Below are 21,252 nucleotides of genomic sequence, written 5' to 3' on the forward strand. Positions count from 1 at the left end.
GTGCACGGGGGGGGGGGGGGGGGGGGGGGGTTGCTGTAGAGATAAGAATCAAAGCCTTTGACACACGTTTTCGCCCACCGGCCTTCATCACATGACAAAGAGCTCCTACGCCACAGTTGCTGGCATAAAAATATACAGTAAACATATTGTCCTTCCTTCCGCCAAACATCCGAGCACACCACCTGTCTCTCCCAATTTTCCCCTCCATAGCCCCCCGTGGCTAACCTTCATCTTGTCTCCTTAAAGAAATATAAAAAAAATCATTGCAGCCCCTCCACTTAGCTCCAGGCAATAGATTACACCGTCTGAAGAGAGGCAGGGAGGGAGGGATGGCGGATGGCTCGGGAGGGAGAGAAGTGTGAAAAACAGGCAGCTTTTCTTTTAACACCTCCGTCGCTCTCTCTCGCGCCGTCTCTGCAGGATGCTGAGTGTGAAAGCAGGAGGAGGAGAGAAGCAGGCGGGGGTCAAGGCGAGCAGCAGTACGGTGGGGAAGCCAGCAGCAGGGATGGATGAGGGGACGCTTAGAGAAGTGCTGCAAAAAAAAGTTTGCAATCTCTTTCAAGTTCTCCTACTATTTGTTGTGGTACGCATTTTAAATGATAGTATTCCTTTGTGTGTGAGACCTGTGTCATATATCCTGCTGCACTTATGTAGGATCTATTTAAATAAAGTTCAAGTGATTGGAAATGAAGTTTGTGCTTAATGATGTAGGCTCCTGCTGCAGTTTCTTCAGCGCTCAGTCAAGTCATTTTGTGCTTTTTAATGATTTCATTTTATAAAAATAAAAAAGTATGTTGCACTTACAACTTTAAAGTCACATTCATAAAATGTTCTCTTTAAGCACAGATGGATTCATAGCGTAACATAATAAACTAAAGGCTCTTTGAATTTGGTCTGATTCAGTTACAGTTGAATTGTACATGGTAACCAAATAAATGTGTATAATACAATTAAAATGTGTTCTGTATTCATGTTTATGTGGAATCTCCATTTTAAGTGGATAATGTCCTCTTGGACGGAGGACGGAGTTGCCTGGTTTGAGAGTGAAAAGCGGAGGATTCCTGAGAGTAATAACTACTGACACGCGAAGCAGGACGAGAAGGTGACAGGAGCCGAGGGAGGTGAGGAACACTAGGATGAGGAGGGGAGGAAGAGGCCATGCAGGGAAGCAAGGCGGGGATACTGATTGCCTATGACAGGCTGTTGGTGATATGATGGAGACAGGAGACTTAGTGAGACACTGAAGAGGACCCACGCACGGCCTCTTGGACAAGGAAGGAAGACAACGTTCATAGGAACATTGGAGAAGGGTGGAACAGAGAAAAAGTAGAGCAGTAAAAAACAGAAACCAAGGAAAGAGTTGACATGATATATAGCATAGAGGTAAAATACTCTAATGTCTCCATTATGGAAAAGTGCAGCAGTAATGGATACAAAGAAGAGGGAGACAGAGAGACTGAGAGCCAAATTGAGGCAGGAGAGCAGCCAAATGTGGAATTTTGCAAATGCAAAAAGTTATTTTTTTTATATCACAATCAACAGGTCACAAATAACGGCAATCTTTGTTAAAGCAGTGAACTGCATTAGGAAAAATCCTCTGTTATCCATCAAACATGTTGCAGGTGTCCCTATTTCCGTGCCTCTCTATTACACAGGAGCAAAGCGGACAAAGAGATTCGAACATACAGTTCTCAACACTGGAAACGCCGAAGAGAGGTATCGCCAAATCTAGGTCTGAATTATCACAGAACACCTGTGTAATCCTGATGAGAGACGAGAGATGGGAGCAGCGAAGATGGGGAGATGTAGGGACGGCGTGCCTCAAATCTCTTCCCGCCTCCCTTTGGGAGGACAGAGGAGAGAGAGAGAGAGAGAGAGAGAGAGAGGGGGAGAAAATAAAGGGAGTTGGGAGGAGTATATAAAGAATTCGGGACGAGATAAGGGGAGAAGGGAGGAAGAGCAGCGAGAGGGAGAAAGACGGAGACAGGGGAGGGATGAGTAATTGAGACAATGATCAGCAGTGATGGGGGTGGGGGGGAGGGGTGGGAGCGGGACGGGGGGGGGGTGTGTGAAGCGCCAGAGGACAGAGGAGAGGAAGGGCGTCGCTCTGCCACCCAGGGCGGGATGGGAGATGCGAGGAAGTGGGAAACCTTAATTAATGAAATAATACTGCAGTCAACCTCGATCAGACCGCACAGCGTCTCTCTATGGGGGGAGGGGGGGTGGGGGTGTGCAGCCGGGCAGGCCGGGGGAGGAGTCTGTGTATCCAGACCATAGAAAGGAGCACGGATTGGATGATACTTCTTGTTATTACCAAGGTCAGTGCCGGGGCCGGACCTCAGCTATCTGTGCTGCCAAAAGTGCAAAAAGTGGAAATCACAACTTGCATTGTTCATTCATTCAGGGGCTTAACCCCCCCTCACCCTAACCACACACACACACACACACACACACACAAGGCCTAACATGCTCCGGGTGGACTGTGACCCGCTGCAGCGGACTATGCAAAGCGACTCGATTTGCATCAAGACGCAGCGCGGACCTCGATGTTTGTCGCCCCGCTCTATTCCTTCCCCCTCCTGCGGTGTGTTGTGCAGCCCTGGTTATGTATTCCACACATGCTGAGTGACAGCCGGCCTCCCGCGGCAAAACACTTGCTCCTGTGTGAGTGATGTGAGTTTTGTGCGCGAGCGGAGGTTGTTATTTCCGTCACGTCCTTCTGTCTACGTCGGGACACAGCTCACAAGTCACAAGAAGTGTTGCTTTAGTGCCTGATTTCAAGTATCTCGGGGTGAAATGGAAGTGTGATATTTTGAATATGCATTAAGGTCTTGGTGCAATGTGCCGTTTCAAAAATGCAAATGGTCTTTGCGGGGAGAAGTAACCCGACATGCAAGGCATTTATGCAGAGTTGGCTGCCTCGCCAGGGCCCCGAGAGAGGAACTTGGTCACTGTCGCACTGAGGGTCCTTCTCCCGAAGGCAAAGGTCATCGGCCCCAAGCTGGTTTGAGATTTTATTATTTTATTTTGCTATCAAGAAGAAGGAAATGTAGTTTTCATTGTTAGAGACCTCATGCTTTTTAATGAATCCATATAAATATATTAACATTTGTACTTCAAACAGACCCGTTGTGTTAATGTTTAATTATAGTACCTATTAAGAATTCTGTCTGAAAATAATATTTAACAAAATATGCATTTAATTAAACCATAAAGATGATTTTTTTTTTACATTAAAGGAATGAAAATCAAATAAATGTTTAATTAAAATGTGTGTTAAATCAAGCCATGTTCGACACACACTTCTGTTGCTCACTTTTATTTAACATCCTAAAACCGTGACGCTGCACTACTGTCGCAGTACAATCAAAGTCAACACCTTGAATTCAAACTGAAACACCTGGTTAGGTTTAGGAAAAGTGGTGGTTGGGGCTTGGAATATGTAAGTAAAATGTAAGATGTCATGACATAAGTACCGAAAACATGCCACAAACATCTCTAACGTGACAGTAATGAGTTTGTTTGACCCCCCCCCCCCTCCTTCTCTGTGTGGCTTTTGTCAGTCTTTACATTACGGGATCACACTCGCAGAGCACTTTCTCCCAGCGTCTAACATGGGTTTACTTTGGGTTTACTTGAAAGCCTGATGTGTGACATGCAGAGGAGGCCTCGCGCGGCGCGGAGCGGGACACGGTGTCAGTCCTTGACAACATGGGAACGGGACGGGCTGGTTTAACACCAGGGCTCCCGGGCAGATTAGTGTCACTTCAAAAAGTCCGAGCCTGGTGCTGTAGCGTGCACACCTAAATGACACGCACACGCATGTGCCTGCAGCTTGACGCGGTAACATCTTTCCCGATGACGGCGAGATTAAAAGGGAGCAAAAGCGGGAATGCGGAGCGTAGAGAGAGAAGATTAAGCAACAAACGGAATGAAGAAACAAGCAAACAAGGGCCGGCGAGGAACAAAGCTTTGCCCGCTCTGCGCCCTCTGACGTAACGGGGGCACAGCGGCACACCCCGCCCCGTTGGGCGTGTGATGGCGTGGTGGCTGCGTCATTGGTGTGTCAGCTTCACCAACGCGACGATCACGAATGCAAATGCGACGTGAAAGACAAAAATGCGAGTGGGTGTTTTCCCCGGGCACACTGGTACTGGAGTGGTTGGAGAGTGTGTGTGTGTGTGTGTGTGTGTGTGTATGTGTGCGCAAAAGGTCTCCATCTGTGCAAACCTAAAACAAACGTTGCTTCGCAGCAGCTTTGCCGTTATAAACCTCCTTTTAGTTTGTTTGGCTTTTGGACCACACTCTGCAAAAACTAAGTCTGTTACTCTGGCGGACTGGGAAGTGTGTGTGTCTGTGTGCGTGTGTCTATATGAGTGGGAGGGGGGGGGCGGGAGGAGATTTACAGTTGCCTTTCTATTTAAATGTGTAGTCCTTACTCTCCAGGGGCTCTATGAGCTTCATGTGTGTCATCTCGATGATGAGGAGCATAAAACCTGATCCCATCTCCCTGGAGTTTGAAGCTGAAGGATTCAGTCCCTCCTTTCCATCGAGTCCTACCTCCCATTCTCCATCCCCAGCCAAAACCCCCCGGGAAAAAAAAACCATAATCTCAACAAAATATCCTGTAACTAAAGAGTCTTCAATAAATCTCCTATGGCGCTTTTACAACCTGGCTATGACGCATTAACAAAGCTATCACAAGCCATTACCTCACTGCGGCAGCGAGGAGGGAAAAGGCATTAAGCTGAAACAGAACAGGCATTATTTTAGATGCCCCTCAAAAAAAAAAAACCAAAACAGGGTATCTTTTTTTCCAAATTCACAACACACTGCATCACTTCCCACATGGCATGAGGTTTCCAAACTTTTTGTTGTGCAAGGAGGGCCGCTCTCTGGTTTCTTTCTGTTTTTGCAGACAAAGGCCCGCTGTCTGTTGGCGGCTGTTGAGGAAGCACTTGATCCTCAAAACAAGGACCACGCAGAGGCGTCTGCCTGTTTGGCGCCTCTGTTGCACGCGGGGACGCGGCGGTTTGCTTGTGGTTAGGAGAAAGTTGATGTGTTTGACTCATGAGATAACGCAAGAATAGATTTTGCTGATAAAGTTTTTGGCAAGTTGTGGAAAGCATCCGCTTTTTTTTCCTATGTCTTAAATAAAAATATTTGTGTTGTCAGTGGAAAAAGCACAAAAAACAGGTTATTTCTTTGGTTCCTATGGTTTCAATTAAAAAAAAAATCTACTTTTTAATTTACTTTTAGTTTTTTAGCCTGAAATAATACTGAATCTGACCCATGCAGTACTGGGTAAGTAAAGGGTAAGATAAATCAAATTACTTTACTGCAAATTCCTGGCTGCCACCCAATCTGTCTGATTCCTGATGAGGACTCTTCATTTCCATTTCCACTCTGCAATAATGTGATTCAAAAGGCACACAGGTATGACATTTTCTCTAAAGTAAAGGAGCTAATGCCATCCGTGCCTTTCTAAACGGCTTCTTACGGGTTTGTCTGAGAGGCGATGGGACCGTGAAAGGCCAACATCAGGAGCTGAGTCATGGTCACAGGTTGAACCAGCACGAACACACACACACACACACACACACACAATCTCACGCAAACACCCAATTTCACACACGCCTCCACAGAGAACACCATTACCTCAAAACCATGATATGTCACACACACACACACACACAATCCACCAGGGGAAAATGATCCTTGTGTCTTAGCTTGCGTGCGGTTGATCCTCCTCTGTGCCCGATGACGTTTTAATTCTCAGCAGTTATTCTCCTTCCATCCTTCCGGTTCCATTACGATCAAACCACCCCGCCTCTTCATTCCCTCGCTCTCCTCTCCCTCTGTCTTTCCGTCTTTGGATGTCCCGTGCGCTTGGAGGGTTGGCAACTCGGAATCACATCGTATTAACCTCCAGCACCAAAACACACACACGCACACACAACAAACTGGGCCACGGCACAGCAGACTCCATCCCCCCAGCCTTCCTCCTCCTCCTCCTCCTCCTCCTCACACCGCCCATCAGAGTTCGGCTACAAAAGGACGAGTGTGGAGCGCACCTGATCTCTACCTCTGACAAACACACACATGCACGCACACCGCTGAGAAGGGAGTCTGATTGCTTGTGACAGATCCGCTGTGATTCCATGCTTTAGTACGGCGGCACTGGGTGAAACAATATTGTTGGAGGTCTGAAAAATGCGGCCGTATTGTTTGGGCTGTGACTGAATCCATCTCGTAATTTTTGAGACGAAAATAAACGAATGATCCAGTTGGGTATCGTAATGTTGTGTGTGTGTGTGTGTGTGTGTGTGTGTGTGTGTGTGTGTGTGTGCGACCTCCAGTCCTCCCGTACATCTAAATGGTTCATACATTTATATTATTGTGTGTGTCGGCGTGTGTATAAGAGACATCAACCCAGCTCATAATCTGGTTTGTCGGCGGGTCAATGCTGGCTGCCGACCGCAGCATTAACACAGTGCGTGTAACCGCCTCCGTGCGCATCAATAAACAATCCGCGCACAACCCCCTAAAACCGCTTATGGTCCCTATAAGATGTATTTATATATGTGCGGCTGAAAGGGGTCAGAGAGAGAGGGAGAATCATCAGCAGGCATAAACACAGATGTAGATTTCCACCCAGTCATTCTCACGTTAATTAAACGACCCCAACAGCAACAAACCCCCGGACGAGCAAATAATCCGCGGCGGGCGAATGGACGCCCTCAATGGACCAACAGAGAGGCAGAAAGAAAAGAGGGAGCCATTAAAAAGAGGCCCACTGACTGGCTGGATGAGCCTTGTGTAACGTCAGTAAAGTGCTCGCCATGTAGGACAGTCACGACCAATGTTCCTTAACAACTGGGTCAATGTCCCCGTCCCGGGGCAGCAAGGGCATTCGGTGTGTGTGTGTGTGTGTGTGTGTGTGTGTGTAGTGAGTATCTATCTGCTAACTTCCACAAACCTGCTACAAACTGCTATCCCGGTCAAGTGCACCTCGGAGTGGAAATACATGCATATTGAATGAATACTTCAATGACTACTTATCAATACTTGATGAATGCTTATCGGTGAGTCCCTGAGTGACTTCTGTGGCGCAGGTTTCTTTTAAATTCTCTCTTAAAAGCTTTTTCCTACGCGTCTCAGCGGGCACCGCGGCCCCACAAGTGCTCGAGCGCGTTAGAATGCAGAATGGATGTGATAATACATCCCGGCGCGGAGATGATTTGCAGCGGGCGGCAGGAGGAGCGGCGCTTGGCGAAGGAGGACTCCGTCGTCCTCTGCCGCCGTCTGGTGGCATGTGTCCGTCTCAAGGTTGGCGTGAAGCCGCTCTGCGTTGCGTCAGCCGCTCGATAGGAGGCCTGGAGAAATGGGTCAGCGCCAGCCTCCTCGTTCCCTTCTCGCCGTCTCTCCCGCTCTCCTGAATTTTTTATTTTTTTTATTTCCAAGTCTCTTTTATTCCCTAGTTGCTCCCAGAATAAAAACCAAACACCTCCGGTTGTCCGCTCCTCCTGGCGGGTGCCTGGATCTGGGTTAAACCAGCAAAGTCCATTCCCTCGGTTCCCTTCTTTCCCCTCCTTCCTGACGGCAAAACCCTGCCGTTAGGAGGGAGTCATGAGCACGTTTTGAAAAGTCCTGTGGTGATTTTGATGAGTTGGGATTTGTCATGTCGCTGAGCCGACTCGTGTGTCTCCACTGAAAACATGTCACAGTGAGTTTCCTCCGTGCGTTGTGTCTTTCTCCTCCCTGTAGCTTTCAGCGTGGACACACACACACACTTGTTGTGTAAGAGTGGGTGAGACACGACACAGGTAAAAGGATACCATATCAAGAGCAGTACGGGGGGGATTTCTCCCCCTCGAACATTAATGCTCCCATCATTCATCCCGTTGGGCCAGTAGGATGCCCTCAAAACACTCCCACACCACACACACACCTGTGTGAGCACACAATTACCAAATAAAAGTCCTCAGTCTCACGTTATCCTGATTTAGTGTCCCAATTAAAGCGTGCCTCCTGGGCAGCCAAGAGGAAAACGGGAAACAACCAACACCTAACTCGCGGTTCCACATCACTTTGTCATACAGGGGAGGTGGGAAGAAGGAAAAAAAAACCTCCGTTGCAGCAATCACGCTCTCCTCCGGTAGCCGGTCGTCCTCTCGAACATTCCCCACTGCCTCTCCTTTCAATTATTGCCTTCATGTTTGCAAGGCCTTCGTGCCGTCCCGCTCTTTTGTTGGGGCGTCCTCTAAGGCCGAACCTAGCTGTGGCGCTGCCCGTCAGTCCCGGGTTACCGCGTACCGGTAACTCGCCACAGCGCTCCGCCAAAGACGCTGCGGCATCGGCAGCCGTTTGCCGTTTACTCGTTCTGCTACGAACCCTGCGAGGAGAACGTCAGCTCTCGAAACTCTGCATGTATCCGAAGCCAAAGCTTCCCTCGCAGACACTGTGCTGTCAGGATACAATAATACGGGGGACTTTGAGCCAACTGTGCGGCTGACGGGGACTTTTAGACAGTAGAGGTGCTGCTGAGGAACGAGCCTGATAGTGTTTACGGAGCTATGAGAATACAGCTCGGACCTCCTGGTTATTTTGGGGTTGATTTATTGGCTGGTATTTTGTATCTTTCCATTCATTTTACAATTAGAAACAATTCTCAGGACACGGTGCTGAAATGTTACGCCTGATAAAGAAAGAAAAGCAACATTTTGAACCCCGTCCCGCCCATCCAACACATTTTTATAAGAAAAGTAAGTCATTTTGAGATTACACCAAACCTCCCTGAAGGCAAGGCGGTCAAATGCCATTGGGCCCATTTCATACCGTCTGAGTTTGATATCTGGGTTATGCTTTGTTTGGTGAAATGGAAAAATGGGGGCAATTGCTCGGCTGAAGGACACACGTCTGGTGGAACAGGAAGCTTGGAACGGTGCAAGGAAGACGAAAGTGGGTCAACGGTCTGAAGGGAGAAACGTGACAGCGATCTGTGACATGTAGCAGTAGAGAAAAAAAAAAGCCAAAGCAAGCGGGAAGATGGCGCCGGGGAGAGGGGAGGTGTTTCTAAATTAAGAAGAAGGGAAGCAGAAGGGTGTGAAGGAGGAGGAGGAGGACGACGACAAGTGAGGGTGGAAATGTGAGGGAAAGACGGGGGCCAATGGGCGGCTGGAGCCTTTAGAGGAAAGGGCCTCGTAAATGTCACTCCTTTCTGGGGGATATTAATGGCAAATGTCAAAGACCCAGAACTTAAGGAGGTTAGGCCTCCTTAATACACACAAAAACATCTAAGGACGCTCTCAACCAGAGTTTCTCCCTCCAGACAAAAGACTTCTGAAACGAGGCAGTGAGGGAGTGGGCATGCCGAGTAGCTGTACATCTTAAAGACTGTAATCACACATAACTGTCAGTCTAATTAGGGCTTTTAATGAATTCCACGAGAGCTCAAAGAGGACAAAAAGTTTGCTGGAACACGGGCACACGTTTTGTTTGTGCGCGTGTGTGATAAATGACGTGCTCAAGACAGAACGTGCGCAAAACCGGCAACACAATCAAACATTTTAATGAGTCTGAGTGCAGTTTAAGGTCCACCGTCTAATAAACATGCATACCTGGACCCCCCCCCACACACACACACACACATAATTAATTATTCCTGTCACACTGCCTCTGGCGATAAGGTGTTAAAGCCCTGCCCACTGCAGAAGCGAGACTGGACCTAAAGGAGAGGCCTTTGAAACAATTGGTTTTTCCATTAGGAAGAGCTTTACTTAGGATTGGAGCTAAAGTACTTCCTGGCGGGGTCCTAATCTGCATTATACATCATTGAGCTCTTGGCTACAGTGTTTTTGGCCGGCCAGCTATAGGAAAATAGATTGAACTGGGAGCCTGGAAAAATGCTTGGTCTTGATCTAGTGGCAGATAGCGAGTAATAACCAGAATTACTTGTTGGATCATGGGTGGGCAAGTTAAATCGGTTATAACCACTGGCTCAGGGAGATCTCTCGCTGCGATCTTCAAAACACAATTCAAAATGTTGGAAAATTGCTATAGATGCATATGGGTGCGGCTATTCTCCATTGATCTACACAAAGTTCTACACAAAACACAAAAGGCCGACTCATTCCTGGACTCATCCTTGCAGCACAGTTTACGCAAAGAACTTCTATTGTGAAGGCAAACGCATGGATAGTTCTCAAGGTATGCGAGGAACGAGATTTCTTTATTTATAGTTAGTATAAACAATATAGGTTCAAGGGACTATCACTAGTATTATTTATCTATTACTATAAATCGTACGATTATCATTTATTTAATTTCAGGCCCACCATCCACTCTAAGGCCCCAACTCGTACATCAAGAAACAGCGTAGACATAGAAAGAGTCTCTCTTTTGTTTCTCCCGTAAGTTTCCTTCTTTCATTGCATGCCATTCTTTTGACCAGCAGCACCGTGTGTGCACACACACACACACACACACAGAAGCACTTTATACCTGGCTCTCTTCGAGTGTTTAAATCCACCAGCCAAGACTGAGCTATAACACAATCACGACAAGCATGGAGGTCTTTCTAATGGATCAACACAGATCCAATTCAATGCTCCAACGTGTGTATTACTTGCCTTAAATGTCCTTGAACCATGACTGCAATACTTGCATGCAGAGTGTGTGCTCTTCTCCTCGGGATGTATGCTTTAGTCTACACAGGGATGCACATTGTAACACAGAAATGTTTGACTAATCTTTACCAGGACGGCCCTCTTTCCTCTCCCTCACCACCAAGCCACCACCCCCCACCGCCATTATTCTCAATTCAAATAGAGGAAACGCGCACACACACAGATACACAAAACATGGGAGCAAGCCAGCCCGAAATAATACATCTTGACATCTGCGCCTGCACACTGCTCCGGGGAGAGATTGGAGAGGGAGAAAGTGGAAAGAAGAAGGGTTAGATATGAAGGGGAGGATGATAGACAGCAGAAAAGCATAGGGCAATTATATACTGTTTGTGTGTGTGTGCGTGCTGGATGTGTGTGCCAGTGTACATGTCTATATGTGTGCAACAGTGAGAGTGATGACAGTCGTGTTTGTTTAGCTCCTCTGTGATTAAAGCAGCCTGCTAGGCGCTGTGTGCGTAGCTGCACGGCGCTCTGTCGGCTTGCATGTGTGTTTGTGTTAGCGTACGCACGCTTGTGCTTGTCTGCTTTTCACAAATGTGGGTGTATTTGCGCTCCGCATGTGTCAGTCTGTCTTCAGTTTTGGAATGTGTTTATGTGAACGTCTCAGATCGTATTTGCTCGTCGGGAGTCTCGGGTTGATGCATGCGAGCGCCGCGGTCCGTTGCGGTCCGCCCCCCCCCCTCGTAGGGGCGGGTTATTTTAACGGCTAATCTCCGGGTCTCGTTTGCTTAAGTGAAACCATCCGCGACTATCTGGTGCTAACCTGTGTGCGCTCATTAGCACACGGTTGGTCTGGAGTGCCGTCGCGAGGTTTGTTTTGCGTTTCCGTTGGCTTTATTGCAGAGTTTATTTCATTTGACGGCTGAAAGATATCCGTCTGTCTCTCTCTGTCACCTGCGTCTACAAGTTCAACTGGCTCTGCCAGCCCGATAGGATCATTCTCACGGCGCCAAAGTAAACTACAGGGCGCAGAGTATGTCAAAGTTGATCAGAAAAACTGAGTGCAAACCAGTGAACTCGGCCGACTTTCCTTTCTTTCAACAGGCTGAAAGAAAGTCTTGCTCCAACTGAAGAAAACTATTCCCTTGACCTCTCATACAAACGGTTTCTACGGGTTCCCACAAGTCCCCCCTTTATAGACATGCTCCCTTTATACTAATCGGAGGCTCTTTTAGGCAACAACACCGCCTAAAGTAGTGCAGGCAAGCGTTAATGTGCTATTTGCAATGTATACTAATATTTCCTTGTACTAGGGTCCCTAATAGCTGAAAGGCTGATGCTCGTGTGCATCCAAGTAGCCTACTTGTATGTATGTGTGATGATGTAAGTTCTAATAGTAGCCATATTGTAGTCACTGTATAAAATGACGTTTTTTATGACCTCTGATCACAACCACCTGAAACTTTATAACCACAAACCACAGACGGGCATTCAGATTCATGGTGGCGTATGAGGGGGTTTTTCCACGCAGCTCAGGACAAGTTACCTATTGTGTTGTGGTCTTTTCTGTGTGTTTCAGATACTGACGGGAAGCGAGAGACAATAGAGAGCAGCAAAAATAGTGTTGGGTGTGACGCGGAAACAGAGGTAGAGCGGCACAGTGGCTAAAACAGAGATCAAAAAATAGGAGAGAAGTCCACCTGATCGAAACGTTTAACAGGGTTAAATATGAGGCTCTATTGTACAAACAGCTCAGGCTTATTCACATTTTAAACGTGCCACTGACAACACAAACACACACACACACACACGTACATACACACAGCTCTCGTAGGATCACAACCTCACAACTCTTACCTCTGAGGACCGCTGGCGGTGCTTGAAAGGCCTGGTCAAAAAAAGGAAAAAAGGTGCCAAAACATGGCAGATGGGGGACGTTTTTCCTCTCGCACACTGACAAAATCTCACATAACTAGAACTGGTTTGGTGGCATAAGGATTGGTGTAAGTGTGATGTACTCTCAGAACGCGGGGAGCCAAAGGAGAGCACTACAACGTCGATGTCTTCAATGGGAGGGGGGGTACTTAACTAGAAATATCAGTTCCACGGGAGCACAAAAATAAAAAGGCAGCACAAATCCAGGCAAATAGGCAGAATCGTGTTAGCATCTCATGTAACGCGGCGGCCCCCAAATGAGCTGTGACTTATTTGTCACCCAGTGTCATATTTGTGGCTTGAGCGACCTTCTTTCTTGTGCCGCCGCCAAAACTTCTTTGATTACTTTATCAGTAATCCGTTTAAAGCAGCGCGCTCCAAATGCCGTAAATCTGCCCCGCTCCTCTAATCTTCAATTCATCACACATTTCCTAATCAAACTCCGAAAATAACAAACCTGGAATTACTTACGCTCTCCTTTCTCTAAGAGAACAGAGCCAAATGCAAGCCATCAAAGGTTTATGGCGCGTATAAATCACTAAAGACTAACAAACTGCCCCATTCACCTTGTTATATTGTGAAATAAAAGTACAAAATACAACTTTATTCTTAATTAAAGCTTCAAATAATTTGAAAATTCCTGCAGTACTTTATTGGCAAAATCTGCCTTGTCAAATCCCTTCTTAAATCTTTGCAGGGACCAACTTGGACAAATAAAAGTTGAACCGATAAAACAGAGCGAGCATTCTTCATTAAACCTTGGACCCCCCCCCCTCTCTCTCCGCAGCCGGCTGGCTTCCAGAGGCAAATGACATCCGAGCTGTTGCTGCGGATGAGGTAAGGCGCTATTCGCCACGACGGGGCCCCCTTCCCTCGCCGCGCCGCCGAAGAGAGCAGCCGAGCGACGCTGGAGGTGCCAATGAATTAGTTCACTGTTTTCACTCATTATGCCCAACTGACTGCCTCACTTTTTCTCTGTCTTTATTTACAGCCTTTTCTTCATCTTCGACTTCTCTGGCACCACACACCCACACAGCCTACAAAGCCCCCGCTCATAATGAGGGCATGGCGGTGTCTGAGTGTGTGTGTGTGTGTGTGTGTGTGAAGGGAGGGGATTATGGCAGCTCCAAAGCTGTGAATAGGGGCCAGGCTGGGCCTCGGCCCTGGCTGAATTAATTACTCTAATTAGCTTCTTAATTGCATATATTAAACTAGTGGTTAGCAGGGCTGGAGCTTCGCTTGGGCCTGGGTCTTCAGCTGGAGACGGAGGGTGGGCCCAGGAGGACAAAAGGCTACACGCACACACGGACTAACTCCACCTTCCCCCGCCCACTTGAGGTAGTCTCAAGTGGAGAAACGAGACCAAGCGCCCCTCTCCATGATGAGGATGTTCAATTATCCAAACCCCCCCCCCCCTATTTGTCATCAATATATAATAAGCGTAAGTAGCAGAGGCAGATGTGTGGTACTTATATGGACAATACCCCCCCAGTCCCAGAGGGAACAGAGGGATTAATATTAGACCTTAGGGGACTACTTTAAGCAGTCTTCATCTGAAACTCTTAACTGTATCACTTACTCTCCGCTGTGACATTCAAGAGGCCAAACCCTGCCGCTGATTTGCGCGGAGCCTCGCCCCGTCTGGCCCCGCGGCGCGTCACGCAGACTTACAGGGACCGTGACAGCATCAGAACCATTAGTTCCGCCGCTCGTTCCACTTTTCCCGGGGCTTTAAAAAAAAAAAAAAAAGATTTAAAAAAAGGTTTTTATTTGCTTGGCTCAAGCGTTTTGCGCATTCTAAGCGATTATTCAAACCATCTCAGAAGCAGCCAGTTGGAGGTAGAGGGTGTGTTTGTGTGGAGGGGAAGGACTTGGCTCCCAAGGCGCGGGGGGGGGGGGCTTGCAGAAAATGGGTGGTTGTATTAGCATCTCATAACAATGACGATTAATCGAGAACAAGCGCGCAGGCAGTCTGCTAATGATCCTGTCTTCAGTGCACATTTGCAGAGTGATATTGACGTTCTTTGCCGTTTTTGGGGTGATTAGAACTGTTTAAATGGTGAAAAGGGCTGATTTGTTTGTCCTGGTGTCTTTGAGCCGCGGGCCCTCGAGCAGTGTCCACACGGTCGTCTTCATCTGTCTCCTTACAGAAGCACACAGAACTCCCTCATCAGCCCGTCCAAAGTCAACCTCTTCCTCCGTTTACCCGCTCTCCATCTGCACGCTCAAATTGTTCCAGCTCGTCCGTTTCCCTGTAATTTACTTTTCCTCCTCTCCCTCTCCATCTACGTCTCCTGAACAGCTGCTGGCTCCAATTTGAAATCCAAGAGCAGCATAATCTCCCTCACACATGGCAAAGATCACGCCTGTAACTCCGAGACAAACCCATGGAAATCCTCAGCAGCGAGGCTCTTGAAGGAATTGCTCAACATCACTTATCTCTTTCCAAAAAGCTAGAGGAGAAGGTTTTGATAATTGTCTTGTCTGTTGGGATAGTAGCTGCTTGCCCCTGTCATTATGCTAAGCTCCGCTAAACACAGCCTTCTCATCTCACGCTCAGCAGAAGTGATGCAAGCAAAAGATTGTGTTAACAAGACAGTGCAAAACAGCTGGAAACATTTGCTGAGTCCACTCATTATGCTAAGCTAAGCTAACTATACCCTTACTCCAGCCATATATATATATATATAATATATAACATTTTAATATACACATATATATGTATATTAAAATGTTATATTTTTTAATTTTTCACCGTGTAAATCAGAGGTCATGTTTGCATGAACCTGGACACTAAATCAAAGATATATTAGCAGGCTAATGGGTTGTCCTGATGGCAGAGGTCAGCAGAGAGGTGCGCTTGTTTTGTCCTCCCCCATGTCTGATTGCTGGGTAACACATCCATCTCAACAGACGGCCGCAGCACAATGATGCCTTTGTCTGTCAACCTGCGATGGGCAAAGAGAGACGTTTGTGTATCCGTCTGTGTGTGTGTGTGTAAGACAGACAAACAGTGTAGGAAGGTTAAATGGATCATACAATGTAAACCAAGCCCAATCCAATTAGGGAGGGATTCTTCTTGTCTGACCTTTAACAGGAGAGACGTATCCACCCACCAAACCAAACAAGCCTACACAAACTCTCACAAACTCAACAGTCAGCTTAACAGATGGACACACAAACATGGCGGCCGCGCAAGCGCAGGCCGACGCCCACAAAGGCACCCTCCCGCCAGCGAGGCCGCCCGGAACGCTCCGGACCCTCATCACACGCACAGCCAATCTCGCAGACAGTAGCTCTGACTGCTGACCTAAATCGGCCGGGCGATCTGTCACTTTCTCTTACTCACACTCCTCACACAGCTATTTTTTCCCTCCCCTTTCTCTTCTCCCTCTATCGTTTTTTTTTTTTTCCTGCACCCCTGCCCAAATATCCCGGGCTCTCTCCCAATGTCACATTACATCAGCTCCCCTCCCCCACCCGATTATCTTTGCCACAATAACCTTGTTTTTGTCATTAGTGTCCCAGTGTCGCATGTTTACGCTGCTCCTGCAGTGGCGTGACCGCTGTAAGTAAGCACACGCGCATATTCTCAGGCATTTAATGGAGTAACATGTGAAACAGCGCAGTTCAGCTCGGGGGAATCTAATCATCTAAACCACTTGAGTTGACTACCGTGCTTTGAAATGGAGTCATTTTTTTCTGCCATCCACTTCCTCTCATCCATTAAGAGATGCAGATAAACTTCATCTGGAGAGGGAATTAGTTGGGCCTGTTGCACTGTACCGCACGCTGGCCTATTGTACCCCCATTTTCCACTTTGCCACTTTATTTGGGCCAATTTTCACACACCAGATTTGAACTTTTCGCTGCGTTTAGTGGGGAGTTAAAAAGGTGTTGCCCGCTAGAGAGAAGCCTCATGTCCAGGCGTGTCCCCTGAGGGCCGCGGGCCCGTGTGAACGCCTTCACGCGCTGGAAGTTGAAGAATGTGGAACACAATTTCACTTGTGCGTCACCCCGCGTGCGGTCGGCCACGTGGTGGTGGGGAGAAGAATTAAAGGTAAGAAGAGATCTCGCCGTTCACACCTGACGGGTGATCCGATTACAAGTGAACAGCTCAAAGTACAGGTGTGAATGCACTGGGACACGTCGAGATCCGATCACTCAGACCACATTTGTGGGTGGTCTGCGCCACAAGCAATAACAATAAAACTTCATTTCTATAGCGCCTTTCAAAGCGGCAGTGCTGAAGTGCTTCACTGAAGATTTCAAAGAACGTCATTCACAGCAACTGCAACAAAAACAGGGGCTTCAAAGATGTGGTCGAACATAGAGGGATAAAACTAAATATCACAATAAATTTGAGAAGATATCACACAGGTGGGTTTTTAGAGGCTTTTCAAACGGACTCGGCTGATCTGACAATGAGGGGGAGTTTGTTCTCCGGCATTGCAGCTAAATGTTATAACAAATCTGCCCCCAAGGCCCACGGTGATACAATAAAGATGTGTGGGATTTTTAGTGAAATGATCAAAAAACAAATATTGTTAACAAAGTCTCAATGTTCTGTGTCTGTGGTGCATTTTAATATCCCACCTTCACCGCCTTCATCAGTGGGGTATTTTTGAGCCAGTGCCGGAAAAAAGGTGACACTTCCTTAATTGCATCCAATGAATGCGTTAAGAAGTTAACATTACTTTATGCAACCGCCCTCACATTGAATTGTTTCTCTTTATCTCGGACAGAAGTAGAGATGGGATACACTTCGTATTCAGTGGGATCACTCAGTGTGAAACATCCCCTACTCTCGTCTCTAAGCCCCTCAGCGTGGTCATCTCGTTTCTACCTCCTCTGCCCTGCTCCCCCGCGGCTCCCTCTCCTCTCCCCCCGTGTCTGCGGTTTGCTTCAGAGCCTGGCGGGGGGGCTCAAATCTGAGGGCTTAAACTTGATCAAATATTCAGCAGATATAGATCCCTCGTAGTCCCCGAATCCTGCAACTCTTCCACCCAGCTGCTTTCCACCGGTCCCTCCGCCCGTCTGCTCCTTGGATCTCTCACTTTGGCTCCCCTCGCTGCAGTCGCAAAGTTGTGTGCTGCTCCGCCACAGAGACGCACACAAACACACTGGCACGTAGACGGCCACGCACGTATGCACACGGGGAATCATAAACCAAAGCCGAGCCGCGGCGAGGTGCAGCTCATTTAGGCTGCAGTGCAGTGTTTCTCTCCGCTTCCTCTCCTCCATTGTCTCTCCTCTCTCCTCTATTTCACTCTCCGTTTCACTAATGTTCCCCATCCTTCTCTCCCTTCATCTGTCTCTCACTCTCACCCCCACCCTCCCCTCTCTGCCTTCCCTCCCTCTCCCCCATCTGGATTCTGTGTCATTTATTTCAGCTTAACCCTGATAAATAAACCAGTGAGTACCTCTGCATTATTGAACACTTCGACAACGCCGCGTGTACGCGCTGTCGGCAACCCCGCACTGTCCAACAATTCGACTACACACACACACACACACACAAAGCTCCTCCCTGTCCAAAGTTGCACACAGTAGCCCCGACCAAAAGTTGCAATTAAAAAACCACAAGTTCATATGAATATAGACATACGCAGAATGGGGAACAGAGATATGTTGGACACCAACGTGTACATACACACGCACACACGCCACTGCCCAATTAAATGTCCCCGCTAAACTTATAATTTAGCCTAAGGCCCACACACGCAAACATGCACACATGCACACATGCACAAAGTTATTTTTCTAGGTGTGCGGGCCCCAGTCAGCTCTTCTATTATTCATATTAGCGGGAGGGTTTGTTTATCTTCGGCTATTGTGCGACGGCAAACGCCGGGCTCGCCGCAAAGCCCCGGGGGCCCTACTCACTGAAAACACCGCTGGGAGTCATTCATGTGCACACAAACACAGAGAAGAAATACCGTTAATATTCATGCTACATACGTGCACGTGGTGGCCATCGTGGACGCACGCAAAACAGATGCAAAAATGCGACCCATTGTCCGTGCACACACACACACACACACGCTCACACACAATCCTTGCCATCTGCCTGAAAACTACACTGCAATCCCACGACGAGTGACCTGTTCACTGCAACCAATATGCATGTGTGTGTGTGTGTGTGTGTGTGTGTGTGTGTGTGTGTGTGTGTGTGTGTGTGTGTGTGTGTGTGTGTGTGTGTGTGTGTGTGTGTGTGTGTGTGTGTGTGCTATTTCCAGGCTATTATTGTGCATACAACCACAAGCCTGCTTGTACACCAATGTGTGTGAGTGCATATACTTATGAGAAAGCCTCCGTGTACAGCAATGTGAGCATGCATATGTTACCAGTACCAAAGAAGATGGTGTGTGTCTGTGTGTGGGTGTGCGTGTGCGTGCGTGTGAAAGACAGAGAGAGAGGTCACTCCCATATGAGGTCATATGTATGTTGAGTGTGAGCCTGCAATCATTCACTGCTGGTGTGCCAGTTGGTGTGTGTTCAAACATAGAAGAGCGCGTGTGTGTGTGTGTGTGTGTGTGTGTGTCCCCTGACAGCAGCAGCAGTGGCCGGCGTGATTGAAAGTGGCCGTGTTGTTTCAGTGTCACCCTGCAGATGAGATGCCGGGTCTCTGCGTGTTGACTGACACTCACGTCCCGTTTCCATCAGCCGCACACACAGCCAGGGACCGGTCCCTTGTTTAATCCGTCTTTCCTTTCCTTTCCCCGTCCCCTTATTCTCCATCCCACTCTCTCCTTTGGCCCTCGACATCCTTTGATGTCTACAAATCTACAATTTAAAAGACACTGCTTCTTTGCCCCATAGTATAGCATAATTAACAATATAATCTACAATGTAATACAATTCAATTCAGTATTCATCAGGATTTATAGGGAGTATTTTGTTTGAAAAAGCAGGTCACAGTCAGATCCACGGATTATTGTGAAGATTATTCAGATATCCTTAACAACAGGAAAATACCTTCAAATTGGGCAAACTCAACAAAAACAATCTGCATGGCATGCTACCATAAGGCGTGAGTGAGAAAGGATCCTTCTTTTTTTTTGTTTGTGTGAACTGACCCTTTAAAAATGTGTTGATCCTGGACCTGTACAACAACACATGTGTACAACAACACATGTGTACGCTGTCCTTTAAATTGCAGATCAGCTGCATGGGGACGGAGATCTAACTCAGAAAACACGTCATCAAGACCACACTAATTGTGTGTCTGTCTGTGTGTGTGTGTGTGTGTGTGTGTGAGAGTGTGTGCACGTAGTGTGAGTTTCACAACGCCCTGGCGCCTGCTTTCAAAGGATTCATTAAAAGCGGTGAAAGGCTTAATCTGAGGTTTTGGGCTGATGTACTGAGCATGTCTGTGTGCGTTTGTGTGTTTGTACGCATGTGTGTGTGTGCGGGGAGGGGGGGGAGGGGGGGTTGAATGGGGAAAGAAAGGAGAAACTAAAATGGTGGGAGAGAGAGAGAGAGAGAGAGAGTTAGGGACTAACCAGTCGGAGAGAGAGCGGGTTGAGGAGAGTGAGACAGACAAAAGGGTTTACATGAACTCTGACCTCGCGTTATGAATGAAAAACATCAATCAGCGAGTATAACTAATCAATTTCCCCCCTCTTTCGCTCCTCTCCACGGGATACAGAAGTAAAGAATTACTTTTAATGGGATTTGAGTAATCTGATTACAAAACAGTGGCATCTGTGATGCATTAGAAAGTGCAAAAAACAAAAGGAAACTTTGGGATCTTTTGTTTCCGGAGCGCTCGCACAAAGGTGATCAGCGGTGCCACGTGTTGATGGTGTCAACGCAGACCGGCGGTGAAAACCCCGAGAGCCTTTTTCAGTATCATTCGCCACGCACCCGCGGAGGAAACAGATTACCCAGTGGACTTTAAGCAAGTTACCGGTAATCTGTAATGGGTTTAACTTTGAAATTAACCTCCGCTGCCCCCTTTGCTCCGGCTGCTCCGCCATCCGACCGCCACCGCATCAGCGCGAGCACGCTCTCTGCGTTTGCCGCCACGGTCTGCTGCAGTGTGCAAATTAAATCACGTTACGCTATAAGTTAATTAAAACACGGTTTCCCTGAGGCTCGCGCGTACACTGGTGCAAACATACGTTTGCTGTAACGGAAGTCCACCGCGTGCTCACGGCGTGCACGGGGTCTCCCCCCCCCTTCCCCCACCCCTGCGGAAGGCGGGTTGGCACGCACGAGCCACTGCAGACATGTGCCTCCAAATGAGCGGCGCATCGTCAATTATCTCGCAGCCTCATTGAGCACGCGGAGGCTCTGCTGAGCGACCGCACGCGGTTCTTCACGAAGAGCGCGGACACACGAGCTATCCATAAGTTATCCGCCCCAAAATGCTCTCTGCGCTCGGCTACAGCGTCTCCTCACCTGTCACCTTTCAAATGTGTTTGTGCAGCTCTATGTGTGCGTGTGTGTGTGTGACCTTGTGTTGCAGCCGCCATCGATCGGGCTGGAGCTGTCAATCGATCAGTCTGGTCTGTGTGTGAAGATAAAAGCGTTTCTATCTCTGGACACTCTGCGCACAGAAAGGAGGCGTGCAAAGTAGAATCCGTGGTCCACGCCGCCTCGAATGTTTCTGTGCGCCGGGCAAGCGTTTCATGACTGGTTTTATTTTACGGCAATGTCGTTAAATTCAAGTTTAAGATGC

The 21,252-nt window shown here is 47.9% G+C and overlaps 1 protein-coding gene across 1 annotated transcript in view; it reads right to left on the minus strand.

Moving 5' to 3' along the window:
- Positions 1-21,252, minus strand: part of efnb3b (ephrin-B3b) — a 70,289-nt gene that overhangs the window by 12,081 nt on the left and 36,956 nt on the right. The gene's annotated exons all lie outside the window — the stretch shown is intronic.

This window comes from Gasterosteus aculeatus, chromosome 7, assembly GCF_964276395.1.
Source record: "Gasterosteus aculeatus chromosome 7, fGasAcu3.hap1.1, whole genome shotgun sequence".
NCBI lineage: Eukaryota > Metazoa > Chordata > Actinopteri > Perciformes > Gasterosteidae > Gasterosteus > Gasterosteus aculeatus.